The sequence below is a fragment of the Macaca thibetana genome, chromosome 8 (genome assembly GCF_024542745.1).
Source record: "Macaca thibetana thibetana isolate TM-01 chromosome 8, ASM2454274v1, whole genome shotgun sequence".
Lineage (NCBI taxonomy): Eukaryota > Metazoa > Chordata > Mammalia > Primates > Cercopithecidae > Macaca > Macaca thibetana.
This window is the reverse complement of record NC_065585.1, coordinates 13670146-13690297: the sequence shown is the minus strand read 5'-3', so window position 1 is coordinate 13690297 and position 20152 is coordinate 13670146. Positions and strand designations below refer to the sequence as shown.

The 20152-nt window shown below is 37.5% G+C and overlaps 1 non-coding gene across 1 annotated transcript; it reads right to left on the bottom strand.

Annotated features, from left to right (window-relative positions):
- Positions 1–18128: 18128 nt before the first annotated feature.
- On the bottom strand, positions 18129–18255 carry LOC126961911 (small nucleolar RNA SNORA72). Its single transcript, XR_007728491.1, has one exon. It is a non-coding gene; the product is annotated as a small nucleolar RNA SNORA72 (small nucleolar RNA).
- Positions 18256–20152: the final 1897 nt, after the last annotated feature.

The window sequence follows — 20152 nt, the reverse complement described above, 5'->3', positions numbered from 1 at the left end:
TTGATTAAGAAATCCCATATGGAAAAGCCCTGAGTAATAATATTACTATTTCATGCCAAGAACTACAGAACAATTCAATCATGAAGCTAAGAAACTGTTAATGATCTAATAGTGCTATGATGCCATTAACAGAGAAGGGAACTGAGGCACGGAGAGGTGGAGTGTTATGCTCAGAGCTAGATGGTAATAAAAGAGAAGCAGAGCAAGGACTAAAGCCAGGTTTCCTGGGTCAGTCATTCTCCTCCACTGCCCTACATCACCTTTTATTCTGCCTTGTTTATCCGTGTTTAGAATGGCATTTTCAAAAAATCTGAGAGAGTTCGTAATCAATATTTCTAGGGTGAGAAAAATCACAAACATCTGGTAAAAAGGCACCTCTTTCTTTGGAGCTGAATGCATAACTGAGGATTTCACACTCAGCATTATTCAATCTTAATCTTCAACGAACTTAGTAAAATCTCATTTTGATCAGAATAGGTTCCCATACTATTATATGACTTCCCAGCCGTAATTGGATTCCTTGGACACCACAGGAGTTCTACTTGTAAATGCAAAGCAATCTGAAAATTAGTTACTCATGTGGTCCATGTTGAAAGCCTTAGAAAAGTTTTAAAATAAGGAGTCATTTCATTTCGGGGTGATTTTCAGAGGCTGACATAATGCCATCACTCTTTCCTCCCATAATTTTCAGAAGGCCTGAGCAATCTACATGATTTTCAATCATTCCCCTTCTAAAGATTTCGGGAATAACATATTAGAGACAAATATAGTAGAACTGCCACAGAACCTGAAACAGCAAATTGGATTTCCAAATTAAAATTGAGATGGCACACATCTACAAATCATAATACTGTCATGGTATTCTCTCTGCATAAAGTTTGACCATACTTAAGCATTTTCTTCATGTCATGGTCAATTGAAAGATTTTTGAAAATCACATCTTTGTATTTGAATTTAATCTTATCAGCCACGCAGTCTGGCGTGGATTAAAGACAACAGGCCTGGAAATCCCATCCCTTGAGTTCTAATTCTGTTTTGCATTACCTACTTGTGTAATGAGTGACTCATTCTTCTGTACCTCTACATCTTCATGTCTTGGAAGTGAAGATCCAAATTCTGGCATAATCTACAAGGTTCTATGTTGATCAAATGATGTTAGATATGGAAACCTGCTTTATAAATTCAAACTCCACCAAATGCAAGGTCATAGATTTATAGTAATAAACAAGTAAATGTATCTAGTACACACTAGATTCCAGGTGCCCTGATAAGTGCTCCACGCATTCTAATTCTTTGGCTCCTCATGACAACACAGAAGAATAGGAGCCATTGTTATTCCAAGTTTACAAATAAGGAAGCTGAGAATAGAGAGACAAAGTAGCTTGCTCCAAATCACACAGCTGGTAAATAGCAAACAGAACCCAGAGCCCATTAGCTTAGCTGTGATATCATATGGCTTCCAAGGCTGACATCAGTGATCAGAAGGAAACAAGGATGCCGAAAGAGAAAGAGTGTATATGCGGCTATGGGCTGAATTGTGTCCCCCTACAAAAAAAAAACATGTTGAGGTTTTAACTGCAATTACCTCAGAATGTGACCTTATTTCAAAATGAAGTCATTGCAAATGTAATTAGTTAAGACAAGGTCATATGAGAGTAGCATGGGTCCCTAATCCAATACAACTAGTGTTCTTATAAAAAGGGGAAATTTGGAGAAAAACACATACATGGAAAGAATGATGTGTAAACATAAGAGTTATGGTGCCATAAGCCAAGGAACTACCAGAATGTAAGAGAAAGGCCTGGGATAGAGTCTTCCTTTGAAACTTCAGAGGGAACGTGGCCCTGAAGACACCTTGCTCTCAGACTTCTAACCTCCAGAATAAATTCCTGTCATTTGGGTCACTCAGTTTGTGTCTTGTGTTTTTTGTTTTGTTTTGTTTTGTTATGGCAGCCCTAGGAAATGAATGCATAGGTACATATGACTTGTGAAAATCAGCTCTCTGATTTATTTATTTATCCTTTGAAAATCTACAGAGAAGGGAACCCTTGTAGGGTATGCATGGGTCTGATTGCAGATCAGGCCAAGGTGAGTGGAGAGGAGGCCACTGATTTCCAGTGATAGTGACTATGGACCTTTCTTGGATCATTTGTGGAAGCAGAACCTAATATCATCCATATAAATGACGAGAACACATGAAATCAGTTCAGAGAAAACTAAAGGAAACACAGTCTTCCCTTGACATCGGTGACACAAATACTTGGTTTTCCTCCTGCCTCTGAGGCCATTCTTTCTCAGCGACCTCTGCAACCACTTTATCCTAACTCATCTATATAATGTTGGGGCTTCTCAGGCTTAGTCCCAGATTGGGTAAATTCCTACTTTATGAACCTTCCCAGTTATCTTGTTCCCTCCTATGACTTACATGACCCTCTATGATGCTGCTTTCGCACAATACAGTGGTTAAAAATCCTCACTGCACTATTGCCTAGCTATGGAATCTTGAGAGTTAATGTCTTTAGTACACTGTTCCTCAGTTTTCTCACTTACGAAATAGAGATAAAAACTGCATGTCCTTCCAAGTTTGTTGGGAGAATGTATATGAAGTATTATATGTGTAATACACTACATACACAAAAGAGCAGTCATGAACTCAGAGTTTCATATCTGATAGTGAATATAGACAAATATATTTATGAATAATTTGTATGCAAATATGGGTTGAGATATAGGGAAAAATAAAGCAAGAGGAAGAGAGTGTCACATGCAGAAGTTTCAACTAGGGTGCAACCCAGGTGGGGAAATCCATTGGCACTGAAAACATATTACATGGGCAAAAAGTAGCAAGAGAAGAGCCAGAGAGAGGCCTTCTAAGCCATGGGGTCCAGTACCCAGGTAGTTTTAAAATGCAACAAAATTGATTGCTTCGCACCTATTAAACATCAGTTGTTTGTTTTTAGCCTGCTTGTTTACACCATGGTACAGCTGGATACATATTACTAATAAGCTGCTTACTATTCTTCTGAGACAAACTCAGAGAATATGAGGCTGCTGCTCATTGGAGCAGTCTTGTTTTCAGGGAATGGGAGAGATAGGAAAATTTTCAGATTATTTCCACCTGTCTGCTACTGGCCAACTTTCATCCCAGAGGAATTAATACTTTTGCACTTCCAGATTATTACCTGCCCCCCTTAGCAGATTCTGAGGTAGCCCAAAGGGTCACCCTCTGGGTGAAGCTGATTCAAGTCATGCCACAGAACTAGAGAGCAGGGTGCAGTAGCCACAGGTGGGCCAGGTCAGCCTGTGAGATGAGGCGGATGCTGCAGTGTCTATTTGAAACCCACAGAGTATAAGAGCTGAGAGCATTTGCGGATCCTGTGCCCAAAGAAGTGCATGATGTGGAACAAGTGGCAAGGGCCCTGGAGACAAGTGAGGCCAGAAGATCTGTGTCTGAACCTAAATAAAAGCTGCCAGACACACCTAATCTTAGTTGCTGGGAAGCTCTTAAATGAAGTTAACGGCCCAGCAATTCCATGAGTTAATTGAAATGTCTTCATTCAACATTTAAGAGACCTGAGTGGAAGTCAGATGGTGTAAGTGGTAAAACAGGATCCTAATAGGGTCCAGTGACTCCAAACCTAGAAGAATTTCCATTTTATTACATTATCATAGTTCAGCAGGCCAAGATGTAAACTATGTATGTGGATCCCAGACTTTTTATTCATAAATGTTCTCCTACTAATAAAAGTCCAAAATAATTTAGCTCAACAAAGTAATGATCAGTGTATCAAGCAGATATTTTGTTTCCCAAATCCTTGACTTCTTGATGTACACACATCTCCCAATTATATAAGCAAACACTGATGTGGGTGCTATTATAAAGGGATTTTGAAGACACATTTGTCTCAAATTGGTTGACCTTAAGATATGGAGATTATCTAGGTGAATCTGACCTAATGACAGAAGCCCTTTAAATCTGGGTCTAGAGGTCAGAGACAAAATCAGAGATTTAGATCTATTGACCCTAGCTTGAAGATGGAAAATGGAGGGGACCACATGCAGAGGAATGTGGGTGGCCTCTAGTTGCTGAAAGTAGCCCCCAGCTTACATCCAGCAGGAAAGCGGTGACCTCAAGTCCTATAAGCACAAGGAGCTGAATTTTGCCATCAAACAAAAGAAGCTTGGAAGCAGACTTTTCCCCAATGCATCCAGATGAGAACTCAGGCTTTTGATACCTTGATTTCAGGTTCGTGAAGATGACCTCGTCATTCCGTGATGGACTTCTGAACAACAGAACTGTAAACTAATAATTGGGTAATATTTTGATCCACTGCATTTGTGGTAATCTGTGCAACAATCACCACAAATGCAGTGGATTAAAACACTACCCAATTATTAGTTTATTAATAGAAAATTAATACTACCAAATTCTTTTTGTCTTCCTTCCTCTTTTTTTTTCTTCATTCCAAAAATATTACTTTATAATTACTGAGTGCAAGATGTTACACAAAGAGGAAAAGAATGTATAGGACATAACTTCTACCTCAACTGTCTTTCATTTAGAATATAAGTTTAGGACATACCTGTAAGTAACCATCATAAATGATATGGAGTGCTATGGATAGTGCAGATAAAAATACTAGGAGGACATTAAAAAATATGGCATTGATCTAATCATGAAAGAATGCAAACGTGTATGTTTGAGTTTGGGGACATTATTCCAGGGAAAGGGGCAATGCAAGTCATGACAGAAAGGAATAAAATTGCTATTACATACACAAAACAGTCATTAGCCATATTAGGCTCCAGTACAGGTTAGGTTAACTGTTGGAACCTTGTAACAGACAACTCTAAACTTCAAATGTAAGGATTTTTTAAAATAGAAGAAAAAATCTGGTGTAAAGCTTTGGTCAGTAGTCGATTTCAAAAGAATTACTAAAGTCTCTGAGAGTTGGAGAGGTCCTGCTCAGTAAATAAGCAGGGTATTGCGATCCTAGAAACTGAAAGTTGAAGGATGCCTTAAAGCCTATTTGTGCAAACATACCATATTACAAGAGAAGACACTGGGGTCCCAGTAGTAGTAGCAGTAGTAGTAGTAACGGTGAATAGGCATGACTTATTTGGGCATGCATTTTGAAGTGGGAATTTCACTTACCCGAGCTCAGGAAATTCTCACGGCACACCCAGGAGACGTGGCCATCTACTAGGTAAGGAAAACGTAAGGGGAGGTCCTAGGGGTTGGACCATAATCTGTTCATTGCACATCCTGTGCATTTAATTACGCCACCTGTAGCCTTCCCAAATAGTCAGAATCTCCAAGCTGAACTGTGGGAATGTGGGGTCCAAATGTCAGGGGACCCACTTGTGGGGAGCACCTATCATATGGTAAGCACTGTGATAGGCTTGGGGCCACCAACATTAGTAAGACCTGTCCCATCCCTCTAGGAGGTCACGGCTCCTTCTCACTGTCGGGCACTGGGAGATGTGTGTAATAATCAGCTTAAGACCTTGTCTAGCATCTAGGCCAGGTGTTAAGAGGGTTGGTTTTGCATTCATACCTATCTTGGTTCAAATTCTGTCACTGTCATTTATGTGCCACGTGACTTTGGGGAAACAACTGACTCTCTGTGACTCCAAATTATCTTATCTGTAAAATAGGCATAAAGACATCCACCACACAGGGCGATTGTGATGGTTACAGATAATGTAGCATTTGCTCAATACATGTTAGATCTTGTTACTTTGATTGCTTTCTGATTCAAGACAGCAGTTCTGCCTCTCCCTGTAGTTATCTGCAGTGACTCACCACCAATCCTCCCTAAACAAGAGATTCCTAGAATCTGCCACTTTGTGGAAATAAAGCATTTCCAGCACGTCCTGAGTGAGTGCAGGGAAGCCTCTTCTAGAAGCAAGTACTGCTTCCCATACAGGGAAGCCCTTACTCAAATGCCTCAAGCTTGAAATGAGGAGAGAGGACCCCCATTCCTCCCTGCAGGACAGAACAGTATGAATTGACACTGTATTCTCACCAATCTGACACACTCAGCCCTTGGAGACAGGGAGTATGTACCTGATTGTGTTGCCTGGGAGAAAGGTTCTGCTCCTGTAGGATCTTCAGTTCCCCTCTGCAGATTCCAAGTCTCCACCCACCAGATGAATTTTCTTCATCTGCCACCTAGTGGGAAAATTAGACTAATTCAATAGGGGCGTGGTCAAATGCTCAGGGGAGTCCCAGTCAAGCTTCAGGAGGTCTCTGGTGCTTCCTTCACCGACTAGCTATGTGACCTCAGGCAAGTTACAACAAACACAACAACGACAATAAAAATCTTGCTGTGCCTCTGTTTCCCCATCTATAAAATTGCAGTAATAATAGTAACTACTTCAAAGAGTCATTATGAAGATGAAGTAAAATAACATTTATAAAGTGTTTAGAAGAGTGCTAAACACAAGGTATGTTCTATGTAGTATATTTATATAAGTTAAATGTACAAAACACTTTAGCATTTCTTTCTCAATTATTTCAGATTCCATAAAGGAGAAGGGTGTGATTACTTATCATCACAATAGCTAATATTTATGTGTTAGTACAAAATGCCAAATATGGTTCCAAAGCATTTATATTTATTAAGTTATTTAACCTTATGGGATACGCACTGCAATTATCCCCACTTAAGAAATGAAAAAATGTGGAGAGAAAAATTTCATAATTTTGCCATGAATATTTAACAGGTTTGGCAAGGTTTTCTGCCAAGGGCTAGATTGTATATTAATTGAATATATCAATATAATTGTTAGCTGTATCATTAATGCTATAATTAATATAGTTAAATCTATTAATTATGCACAATTATATATAATTATGTTAATATATTAATTACAATATATTATGTATTAACATATATAAACATATATAATATTACCATAACATGTAATATGATAAAGATGTCTCCAAAGGACAGTGGTTCAACTTTCAATTTTTCTATTTCGAAATGGTGCGAAAGTGACATGCATTCGGTAGCACACTGAGCACTCATACAACCATTCTGCTTTCACTTTCAATACAGTATTCAATAAAATACATCCCTTCGTTATAAGCATTTAATACTTTATTATAAAATAAGCTTTGTGGTAGATGATTTTGCTCAACTGTAGGCTAATGTAAGTGTTCTGAGCACATTTAGGATAGGATAAGATAAACTATGATGTTCAGGAGATTAGATATATTGAATGCATTTGAGATTTGTGATCTTTTCTCTTTTCTTTTCTTTTCATTTTTGAAACAGGGTTTCACTCTCGTCATCTGGGCTGGAGTGCAATCTCGGCTCACTGCAACCTCCCTCTCTCAGGTTCAAGCCATTCTCCTGCCCCAGCCTCCCAAGTAGCTGCAGGTGCACAGGTGCACACCACTGTGTCAGGCTAATTCTTGTATTTTTAGTAGAGATGGGGTTTCTCCATGTTTCCCAGGTTGGTCAATTTGTGATATTTTCAATTTATGATGGGTTTATGGGTTTCAACTTATGATGGGTTTAACATACAATGAGTAAGTGTAGGAGCACGTGTATTATATATAATATATATTATAACAGTGTATAATCATTATATATTATGATACACTACATAACATATATAATTATATATCATTATATGTAATATGTAAACATTGTATTATATTCATATGTATTTCATATATTATAATCTCTCTTCAAGGAGGACAGATATTGGCTGTGATCGGAATGCTCAGAATCATCAGTATAGGTCACTGTGGGTCGCTATAGCAGGGGACCCTAACATAATTTTGGACTTCAAAGAAAACTTCTTTGAGGAAGTGATGTTTAAGGGATGGAAGGAAGTGATGTAGAAGTATTAGGTAGACAGAGAAGGAAGTAGAACCTTTCAAATAGATGAAAGTGTCTGTCAAAGCCCTGAGCCAAGAGAAAGCCTGGATCAGACAAGGAGTTGTAGTCAGTTTCACCTGTCTGAAGTGAAGAGAATCATGGGAAACATGGTGCAAGGGCAAGGTGAGGCTGGAGTTATAGACCAGCGTTAGATCACCAGCACCATGAAGACATGATATAGACTTGACACTTTAGCCAAAGGTCAAGTGTTGACTAAATAATATACATTTAAGAGACGGTGAATTTTTTTTTTTTTTTTGCATTTTCTGGTTGTCAAATCAGAAGTCTTTCTACTTGAGGTGCTTGAGCCCTGGTTGATGATGAGCTTGCTTTTTTGGCAATTTCTCATTTTTCAGACATTACTAACCTATTTCAACCTCTAAGAGACAATGATCCATCTTTTAAAGTTCTTTCTCTGAAGCTTTTCTCAGTGTTTGCAAACTGTTACCCATTCTCCATTACTTGGTCTGATGAAACGAGTAGTTGTTCTTCGTTTTTCCTATTTTGGTTTCTAATATTTGTTGTTATTTCTCCCTTTTTTGCTTTTCCAATACTGCCAACATATCTGTTTTAAGAACCTGTTTAAAAGTCTAGCTTTTGGTTTAGTTGATTATCTTTCATGTTTCTTTTCTTGATAATTAGTTTCTGTTCATAGTTTTATTAGTTTCTTTCTTATACTCTCTTTGGCCCTATTTAATCGGCCTTTTTTCATTTAACTTTTTTTGTACAATGCTTAGCTTATTCATAGTCAATATTTCTTATTTTTTAAATATATGCTTTTAGGTTATACATTTTCTCTATACTTAACTAACTCCACAAATTTTTGTTTTTTTCATTTAACTTATTTTTAATTACTTGTAAATATATGTGTTTTTTTAACTAGACTTTTTTTGTTTGTTCGTCTTGTATCAACAATTTATTTTCAGATGCTTTTTTTGGAATTTTCTATGTCTCCAAATGTAGTTTTCTGTTGCTTTCTGGCAACGTATTTTATTATGCCTAGAGAATTCCCCCTGAAAGATATTGCTTCTTTGTTATTTGTTGAGACTATGTGGCTGATTTTTTCAATTTTATTTTTCTGTGAATCATTCAACATTTTCAAAAGCAGCTGTTGAATTCAAAATCATACAATTGATTTTGTCTGTACTGTGGCAATTTTAGTTTGAACTAGGGAGAAATATTTTCTGCTCAAGTAGTGAAGTCTGACATGGCCTTGCTCAATGTTCCCATTCTTATAACTTTCAGGATGCGTTTCTTCACTTCACCTGAGAACTGCAGGTTGACAAGTTTCAAAATCTGTTAATTGGGTTATTATGAGCACCAGCCTTTGGGCGTCTCACTTGCATGTGTCTGTGCATTTTTGCTAGCGTTTAGATCTTCATTTGCAAGTTAGATGAAATCTTGGCCGTGAGTTTTATTCACTTCCCTCCCCATATGCACAATTGGATCACATTACAAAGAGAAAAATAAAAATATAGCATTTTTATTGAAAAACATGATCAAGAAAGGCTCACTTAGCTATCTTGCGAGAGCTTTTAGTTAAAGTCATTGCTGCATGGGTAATGCTAAAAGCTCCAGGTAAGTTCTGAGTTGGTCTCTGAAAAACAGCTGTTTACTTCTGCTATCTGTTGAAGAGTGGAAATTACAAGTCAGTTTGCAAAATACAGCTGGAAATGGCCTACCACCTTAGAGACTCTTGGAAAAAAAGCCAAATCTTTCACAAAGAGAATAGTGGACTGAATGAATCAGATACACAACCTTAAGAAAATTTAGGTCCAGTGACAAAAAAGTGTAGATGCTAGTCCACTTTGAGGCACTATTATAGACACTAGGAATGAAACAGTGAACTAAAGATGGTGAAGTTCTCACTTTTATACAACTTACTTTCTAGAGGAGGGAAATAAAAAATAAACAAATAGAAAAAGAAATGTGTCAGGTGGTAATACATTTCAAGATAAAAAGTAAAAAGGATAAAAGGAACAGAGATTGGCTGGGTATAGGGGGTATTGTTTTAAACAGGTTGGTCAAGAAATCCTTATTGTAGAGATGGCATTTCAACCAAGGTCTGAATAAAATTAGAAAACGTCAACACACAGAGGAATCCCCCCAAACGTCAAATGCAAATACGTGAATGCTGTCTGTATTAATTGTGGTTTTTTCCATGTGTACTGCCAGCTGACATACTTGTGCAGTCAGTCTCAGAACAGAGAAGAAGTCTGGCTAGATATCCATTCTCCTTTCCCCTAACAGAAGCAAGATCACCATTCTAGCCTTTCCTTCCTGTGCACCATACTTGTGATGCCTTCCCTATCCCACTTTCTCAATATTTATACTGAGATAGGTTCCTTTGTACAGATTATTTTTGCAACATTTTTAATACCTGCAAATGCAGTACTTATTCTGCTTCTCATTACGATTCTCTTGAGTCATTTCTTACTGATCTCTGCTAAGGCTAAAATTATCCTTTATCCTATTCCAGAGCCCTTCTTACCCACTTTGTTTCTCAAGGTATTTAAGAATATTGTACAGGAACAAAATCTTATCATAAAATATGATATGAAGAAAATGTGTGGGAGGGTCCTATCCAATAGTAGGGGGACTGAGGACACATGAAAATGGTGGCCTGTATTCCAATTAGAATGCAAGGGTAATTGCTTACTTGCCTCTGAGTGCACCTAGCACAGCGTCTGGCACCTACTTGATCCTTAATATTACCTTGGAGCTAAATTTAACGATGAGTCTGTGATTCTAGCAATAAATTAGGTCAAGAGAGTTTATTTATCAACCTATCAGAATCCAAGGTACAAACAGACCAAACATAAAAGTTATTCAACAAACAACAGTTCCCTTTAAAGAACCCCCAATTAACTTTCCAATATACACCAGTGGACTAACATCCTCAGCCAGTGCTGCAGATCACAAGTTCTGTATGTGCGCTCAGGCACTGCCTGAATATTGGTTATAGTTGTGGATTGAGATGCAAAACATGCTGGATCTTGTCACAGATGCAAAATGTTGACGTGCGATGATCTGAAACAATCTCTTTTAAGATCATGCCTTAGTTCATCAGTAGCTAAGAAGACAGGCAAGGCAATTATGTTAAGGACCAATTCCTCTTTGTTTTAGATTATACAGTGTGTTGGAGCAGCTGTTACAGGTGCTATATACTCTCAGGGATGGCCTAGGCCTCCTTACTTTGCTCTTTTTCTCTGTCCTGCCTATCCAAGCCTCATACTATCATACATAGACAGAGGTGTCTAAGGTGGGCCTGGGCATAATGTGGAGATAATGAACCTGAAAACACTCTCAAAGTCTCACTTTTCCCTTAATAGTTTCTTTATGGAAAAGCAGAGATAACATTTAATCCTTAAGTTGATATAAGAGTTCCAGATAAGAATATCACCATTCTACTCTCTGCATTTAATGAATTTGAAGGTTTTAGCCACCTCATGAAATATCTGTCCTTCTGAGACTAGATTATTTCACTTAACATAATGTTCTCCAGTTTCATCCATGATGTTGCCTATAGCAGGATTTCTTTCTAAATTAAGGTGAAATAATATACTATTGTGTGTATATACTGTAATTTTAATATCAATTTATCCATAAGGAAGGGGAAATGGGGAGATGCAAATGAATGAGGCTAAAATTTCAGTTATGCAAAATAAATAAGTCCCGGAAATTTGCTGCACAATATTGTATCTATAGATAACAACGTGCAGATCTCACTTTATATATTCTTACCACATTAAAATAAAGAAATCAGAGTTGGCACTTAATAGTTTTAATGTCCAACTCATATTTTTAATCTATTAGTTTAAAGTCACTTAATTATTAGAATCCACAGTACAAACTCACCTCTGAGTCCTCAAAACATTGTCTATTTGTGCCATTTTTTCAGTAATTCAGCATAAATGACTTTATAGTATTCATTCAACATTCAGCTAATTATTAGATATCTACTTTGTTGCAGAGCTAGAGGCTTGAGATTTAAAAGTAAATAGGAATAGATAGAAATTTTGGTATACTGCAAAAGAATGATCACCTAAAACCATCTTCGGGCGCATAAGGCATTTGTTCGTTGCATGTTTACATTACCACTTGTATTAATCTGTTCTCATGCTGCCAAAAAAGATGTACCCAAGACTGGGTAAATTATAAAGAAAAAATAGCTTTAATGGACTCGCAGTTCCAAATGGCTAGGGAGGCCTTGGGACACAACCAAACCATATCATTCTGACCCTGGCCCCTCTCAAATCTCATGTCCTCACATTTTGTGCCTTCCCAACAGTCTCTCAAAGTCTTAACTCATTTTAACATTAACTCAAAAGTTCACAGTCTCATCTGAGACAAGGTAAGTCTGTTTTACCTATGAGCCTGTAAAATCAAAAGCAAGTTACTTACTTCCTAGATACAATGAAGGTACAGGCACTGGGTAAATACACCCATTCCAAATGGGAGAAATTAGCCAAATTGAAGGGGCTACAGGCCCCATGCAGGTTCAAAATCCAATGGGGCAGTCAAATCTTAAAGTTCCAAAATGATCTCCTTTGACTCCATGTCTTACATCCATTCAGGCTGATACAAGAGGTGGATCTCCATGGTCTTGGGCTCTACCCCTGTGGCTTTGCTCGGTATAGTCTCCCTTCCCGGCTATTTTCATGGGCTGGCATTGAGTGTCTGTAGGTTTTCCAGGTGCACAGTGCAAGCTGTTGGTGGATCTACCCTTCTGGGGTCTGAAGGATGGTGGCCCTCTTCTCACAACTCCACTAGACAGTGCCCCAGAGGGGACTCTATGTGGAGGCTTGCACCCCATATTTTCCTTCCACACTGCCCTAGCAGAGGTTCTCCATGAGGGCCCCACCCCTGCAGCAAACTTCTGCCTGATCATCCAGGGGTTTCCATACATCCTCTGAAATCTAGATGGAGGTTCCCAAACCTCAATTATTTACTTCTGTGCACCCACAGGCCCAACACCATGTGTAAGCCACCAAGTACTGGGGCATGGGCCCTCTGCAGCCATGGCCTGAGCTATACGTTGGGCCCTTTTAGCCATGTCTGGAGCAGCTGGAACACAGGATACCAAGTCCCTAGGCTGCACACAGAAGGGGGACCCTGACTCCAGCCCACAAAACCATTTTGACCTCCTAGGCCTTCAGGCCTGTGATGGAAGGGGTGCTCTGACAGTTTCTGACAAGCCCTGGAGACATTTTCTCCATTGTTTTGATGATTAACATTCAGGTCCTTGTTACTTATGCAAATTTCTGCAGAGGATTTGAATTTCTCCCCAGAAAATGGGGTTTTCTTTTCTATTACATTGTCAGGCTGAAAATTTTCCAAACTTTTATGGTTTGCTTCCTCTTGAACACTTTGGTGCTTAGAAATTCTTCTGCCCCATACCCTAAATCATCTCTCTCAAGTTCAAAGTTCCACAGGCCTCTAGGGTGGGGCAAAATGCTGCCAGTATTTTTGCACAGAGAAAGTGACTTTTACTGCAGGTCCCAACAAGTTCCTCATCTTCATCTGAGACCACCTCAGCCTGGGTTTTATTGTCCATATCACTGTCAGCATTTTTGTCAAGGCCATTCAACAAGTCTCTAGGAAGTTCCAAACTTTTCCACTTTTTCTTGTCTGTTCCAGCCTCTGCCTGTTAGCCATTTCCAAAGCCTCTTCCATATTTTCAGGTACCTTTACAGCAGTGCCTCTCTCCCAGTAACAATTTACTGTATTAGTCTGTTCTCATGCTGCTAATAAAGACATACCTGAGACTGAGAAATTTATAAAGAAAAAGAGGTTTAATGGACTCACAGTTCCATATGGCTGGGGAGGTCTCACAACCATTGTGGAAGGTGAAGCAAAGACATATCTTACATGACCACAGGCCAGAGAGTTTGTGCAGGGGAACTCCCCTTTATAAAACCATCAGATCTCGTGAGACTTATTTAGTACCACAAGAACAGCATTGGAAACACTTGCCCCCATGATTCAGTTATCTCCTACCAGGTCCTTTCCACAATATGAGGGAATTTGGGGAGCTACAATTCAAGATGAAATTTGGGTGAGGACACAGCAAAACCCTATCACCACTTACCTGGAGATTCTAGCTGGTATTGTTTAACTGAAAACTAAATAATGAAAAGTACTGAAAAATAATCCAAACTGGATTATTTACAGATGATGTAATATAGAAAAGCCAAGAAATATACATATTAAATGTTAGGATGACAAAAGATGTTCATTAAGTTTGCTAGATATCAGGTCAATATATAAAACACAAGAAGAAAACAGCAATTGCAAGTTTTAAAAAGACAAGATACAATTGAAATAGTAACTGAACATAAAGGAATATACAAAAGAATTTAGCAATATACAAAGCCTTTATGGAGAGCATTACAAACTTTCTTGAAAGACATTAGAGTTTATTTATGTAAATAGAGATTATAGTATATATATTTATGAGTTGGAAGACTCAATTATAAAAATGGGTAGTGAATTCATGAATATTCATTTTATTATCCTTTGTACATTCTTGTATGTATAAAAGCATCTACCATTTTAATTGAAAATTTAAAAATATTTAAATGTAATTTTAAAGATCAGATAGACACAAAATGTTTTTGTGTACACGCCTTGCATGTGCACATACATGTTAATGCCAAACAGTTGGAGTGTGCCTAATTTCATTTAACCCACCATGATTTGTTGGAAAATTATCTGTATCTACACTGGATAGATGAGCCGAGTTAAGCTCAAGGTAGATAAGTGACCTCCCAAAGTCATACCTCACAAAGACTGTATATTGATCTTCTTTCTGCTGCCCAGGACCTCTTATCTGGCCCAATGTTCACTTACCAGCCAATACCACCACATTTCTCAGGTCAACCTAATGCACACAGAATAGGGAGTCTGGTAGAGTTAGGAATCCTGTTAATCAGTGTCTCCTTTGGTAGGACATAGGTGATTATTTCAGTCTAAATAATGGGCAGTTTAAGATCATGTGGTGAGATGGGTGCAAGGTGTTGCTAGACTTTGAAAAATTAGCCATCTGGGATTTAGCCCTTGCTTCCCAAAAGAACTGTCTGCTAAGCACTCATGTCTGGGCAGCACTGCCATTAAAGCTATGCAGCCACTCACTACCAAGCTCTGAAATCCATCTCTGGAAAATAAGAGTGAATTAGTCACAGGTGATCCTGCCGAACACATGCTCACTAATCAGAAATGACTTCGACACTTCTCATAAGCCCTTGTGAACAGCTTTGGAAACAAACACACACAAATAAACTCCCCTTCTAACAGAGCTTGCCCTGAGGTTAAAAACTGAAAAATACGTATACATGTTTATTCATTTGTTCACCTTTTAATTTATTTATCCTTGAATATATTTCTTCAATAAAATAAATATTTACAGAGTGTTTCTTTGTGCCACATATTGTATCAAGCCCTGAGTATACTTTGTGAAAAAGAAAGTGGTCCCTGCTCTCAGAGAGCTTATAGGATAAGGAAGATGTTAAATAAACAAATATAAATATCCACAAACATTAAAAATTAGACCAACATGAGCAATATGACAAAATCCCATCTCTACACAAAATAATACAAAAATTATATGGGCATGATGTCATGTGCTTATAATCCCAACTACTCAGAAGGCAGAGGCGGGAGGATTGCTTCAGCCCTGGAGGTCCAAGCTATAGTGAGCTGAGATTGCACCACTGCACTCCAGCATGGGGGGTAGAAAAAGAAAGACCCTGTTTCCCAAAATAAATAAATAAATAAATAAACAAACAAACAAATACGGGGTAGAGTAGGAAAGACCCTGTTTCCCAAAATAAATAAATAAATAAACAAACAAACAAATACGGGGTAGAGTAAGAAAGACCCTGTTTCCCAAAACAAATAAATAAATAAATAAAATTAAAAGTAATAATAACAATTAAATTGGGGGAAAGAGTTGGAAGGAGGATAAAGAGGAGGAAGTTCTTAAACTTTTTCAGGGAGTCACGTTTTGGGAAGAAAGCATGAAAGCCAAGCCTAAGGGAAGAGTTTTAGATTCCCTGCAGTACTTCAGATTTCTTGGGAACAGGCTTCTATTTCTAGTTCATTTTCACATCTCTAAAACCTATCACTTACTATGAGACAGTTGAGTCTGTTAGAGGACATGTTAGTTATTGTTGCACCTAGTGTAAGGTTTACCAGACCTAAATATCCAATTCCGTTGTTGCCTCAAGAGGCTCCAAGCTCAGTCCTGTTAGTTTTCTTTTTTCTTTTTTTAACTTTTATTTTAGGTTCAGGTGTACCTGTGTAGGTTTGTTATATAGGTAAATTTGTGTCACGTGGGTTTGTTGTATAGATTACTTCATCACCCAGGTACTAAGCCTAGTATCCAGTGGTTATTTTTTCTTACTCCTCTCCTTCCTCCCACCCTCCAACCTCATTGTCTCTTGTTCCCTTCTTTGTGTTCACAAATTTTCATCATGTAGCTCCCACTTACAAGTGAGAACAGTATTTGATTTTCTGTTCCTGTGTTAATTTGCTAAGGATAATGGCCTCCAGATCCATCTGTGTTCCTGCAAAAAACCATGATCTCATTCTTTTTTATGGCTGCATAGTATTCTATCTGTACCACATTTTCTTAAACACTCAGGTATAACTCACAGCAGCACTTCTCTACCTTTACTATGTGGAAGAACACGTGACAGAAGGCATGAATCTGTGCAACATACTACTAGTACATGTAGACTTAAGATGTACATTCGTATTAACCTCAACTTTCTCTGTCCCTTTCAAAAAAATGTATCAGAAGGCAAGTAAGAGCAAACTTATTACTGAATTAACCTTGGATCCACTTTACTTATAAAATCCAAAGTACAACATTCACAGATCTGTACTGCTGTTAATAACAGACTACTTGGAGGACACATGACAATTATTTACACCAGTTTTCTGATACCACAGTTAATGTGACTGCTCTGCAGAGCTCCCGCTGTCACTCCCACCTACATGAATGGGCCTCAGGCCCTATCCCCTTATGTATTATTTTCATAAATCCAGTAACTCACTGAAGAATTAGTCAAAGTCCCTAGTTATATAAGACTATCTTCATCCCATCCACACATGGCTGATTAATTGCTTCCACATTTCTCAATACATTTTTTTTAAGCCAATGCTCTCATATCACTTGCCTACTCCCCACTACATATCCCTTAATTATTGGTCTCTGGTGTTAAGATTTATAATGGGCCTCCACCATAATTCTACTTTAGGAGTTATGGTCATTATTAATAGTCTCTTAATACATTATATATTCAATAAATACATATCGAGTAGGTATATCATCATCATCATCATCATTGTCATTGTCATTGTCATTCCTGTTATGTGTAAGGCTTTTGGGAGGCACCGGACCACCAGTAGTGAACATTATAGACAAGCAACCACTGATTAGTTTTCTTTCACTGTAGATTAGTTGGCATTTTAAAACATTTTGTAAGTAGAATTGTACAATGTGGACTTTTTGTGTATGGCATCTTTCAATCTACATAGTGACTCTGAGATTCATCCATGTTTTTACATATCTATAGTTCACTTATATTGTTACTGTTATGGTCATTTATATTGTTATTCTATTTTATGGATATACCTCATTTTATTTATCATTCACTTCTTGATTAATACTTGTATATAGGATTTGCTGGTTTTTGCTACTGTGAATAAAGCTTCAAAAAGCATTTCTGTACAAGCCTTTGTATAAAGGTACATTTTCATTTATTTTTGGCAAATACTTAGGAATGGAACTCCTGGAATATTTAATGAGCAATGTGTCTAGCTTCGAGAGGGAAGTGGTCAGTTTCCCAAAGTGTTTGTTCCATTTTACTTTCTCATCAACAAGTGTATAGGAGTTCAGCCTCTTTCACGTCTCAGCCAGGTGCTTAACCAGTAGCACTTGCTACTGTCAATCATTTTAAAAGGACATTTTGTAAGTATAATTTAGATAAAATAAAATTTGCTCATTTTAAGTGTACATATTTCCTATGTTTTCACAAACTAGTATAGTCACTTACCCACCAAAATTGAGATACAGAAAATTTATATCACCCCAAAAACTTTCCTCATGACCTTTTGTAATTAATGTCTTCCCTCAAATGCAGCCCTGGGAAACCATTGAGCTGTTTCTATTACCAAAGTTATGCCTCTTCTTTATTATGTCTTTTTTATCTCCTTTTTCTTTTCTGGGTTCATCATTAGCATTTATAAAACTAGACTTAGGAAAAGAACTAGGTTTGAGGACACATGCATGATCTCAATATAGCGAATGTTGTACCCACAAAAATTAAAATTAAAAATTAAAAAATATATACAGCAAATGTTTAGCCTGTCCTGATTATTAATCAGAGCAATGAGAATATTGGCAGAGTTTTGTCTTTTCTACAATTTGATATTAATTGTGTACATGTACAATATAGTCTTTTGTGTATGTCTTCCTTCACTAGCACAATGCTTTTGAGATTGATCCATGTTCCTGAATACACAAGCAAATCATTCCTTTCTTTTGCTGACTAGTTCTCCATTACATTATCCATTCACTCTTCTATTGGTGGACATCTGAGTTGTTTCTGGCTTGGAATATTATAAATTATCTCTATGAACACACATAAAAGTATTTCCATGGACATAAGTTTTCATTTCACTGGAATAAATACTCAAGAGTGGGATTTCTGGATCTCATGGTAAGTGAAATAATTTGTACACCAAACCCCTGAGTCATGAGTTTACCTATATAACAAACCTTCACTTGTACCCCCGAAGCTAAAATAAAAGTTAAACTATTAAAAACAGAGAAAAAGACAATGTTTCCTACTAGCTACATATGAAAGCAACACAAATACTTGATACTGTTCTCACCAACATTTGGTATTGTCAGTAATGTTACCAACACAACGGGTGGGTTCCATTGCTTGGTGGGTGACAGTCCAAAGATCACAACCAAGGAGGATTTAACAAGGACATTTTGTTACTTGCAACAAGAAAGGAAGAAACCAGAGGTAGTTCCCCAAAGCAGTGCCTCCCTGAATAAAGGTGAAAATTAGGCCTTTTTTGGGCTGGTTAGCTTAGTCATTGCATATGGAGGTGGAGTAAAGGCAGTGCAGGCACAGTCATTGATCATGCTTCTACCTATGATGCATGCATGGAAAATGGAGAGTAAGCTCCTTCCTGGGCTGCGTTTTTAGTATGGTAATGAGGAGGGTTTGCCAAATTCATCTCCAACTCAGGCATCTCTGGATGCATCTGGTTTTTGTTTTGCTGGGGCTGGACATAATCAGTGGCACAGCATGATCAATGACTGCGCCTGTGCTGCCTTTACTCTACCTCTGCATGCAATGACTCAGCTAACCAGCCCAGTAAGAGCTTGACTTTCACTTTTGTTCTGAAACTTTTCTGAAACAACAACTCAAGATGCAGCAGTTACAAGTGGCTACTTCTTTACAGTGAAAACCTGGGCACCCTGGGTTATGGTAATTGTGGCTACACTAGTGGATGTCTGGTGGCATATCTTTGACGAAGCTTACATTTCCCTAATGATTTATGAGGCTGACCATTTGTTTTTCTGTGCTTATTGGACATTTGTGTATATCATTTTTTTGTGTATGTAGAATGCCTTCTCTAACATTTTGCTCTTTTGTCATTTTTATTGAATAGTCTTCTTATTATTAAATTCTAAAAGTTACTTATATATGTAAGTTCCCTGTCAGAAATTTGCATTTTGCTGTTTTCTTTCAGCCTGTGCCTTGGTATATATTGTATTGATAGTATCTCTCTCAATGAACAAACACTTTTATTGTGTTTAAAAGCTTTATTGAGATACATAAGTACTGACTTAATTTCTTAATTTTAATTTCTTAAAGCCAGTTAGCATATGTCTCCACAAATTAAGATTTTTACATTTGCCAAGACTGCTTTAGTTTCTTTGCATAGCTAATGATTTTTAGAGCCAGTCTGTAAATTTCTACACAAAATCTCACTGGGATTTTTGATTGGGGTTGCACTGAATATATAGATAGAAGAAATGTTGCTAGCAAATCTACTCTTATAAAATGATTTTAAAAAGTTCTCTAAACAGAAAGAAATTGGAAAAAACAAACTTGGAACTTCAGAAAGAAAAAATAGAACATAAAAGTCAATAAAAGTAGAAATAAATTAAATAAAATATCTTTCTCTCCTGAGTGTCTTAAATCATATTTGATGGTTTATGTAAAATA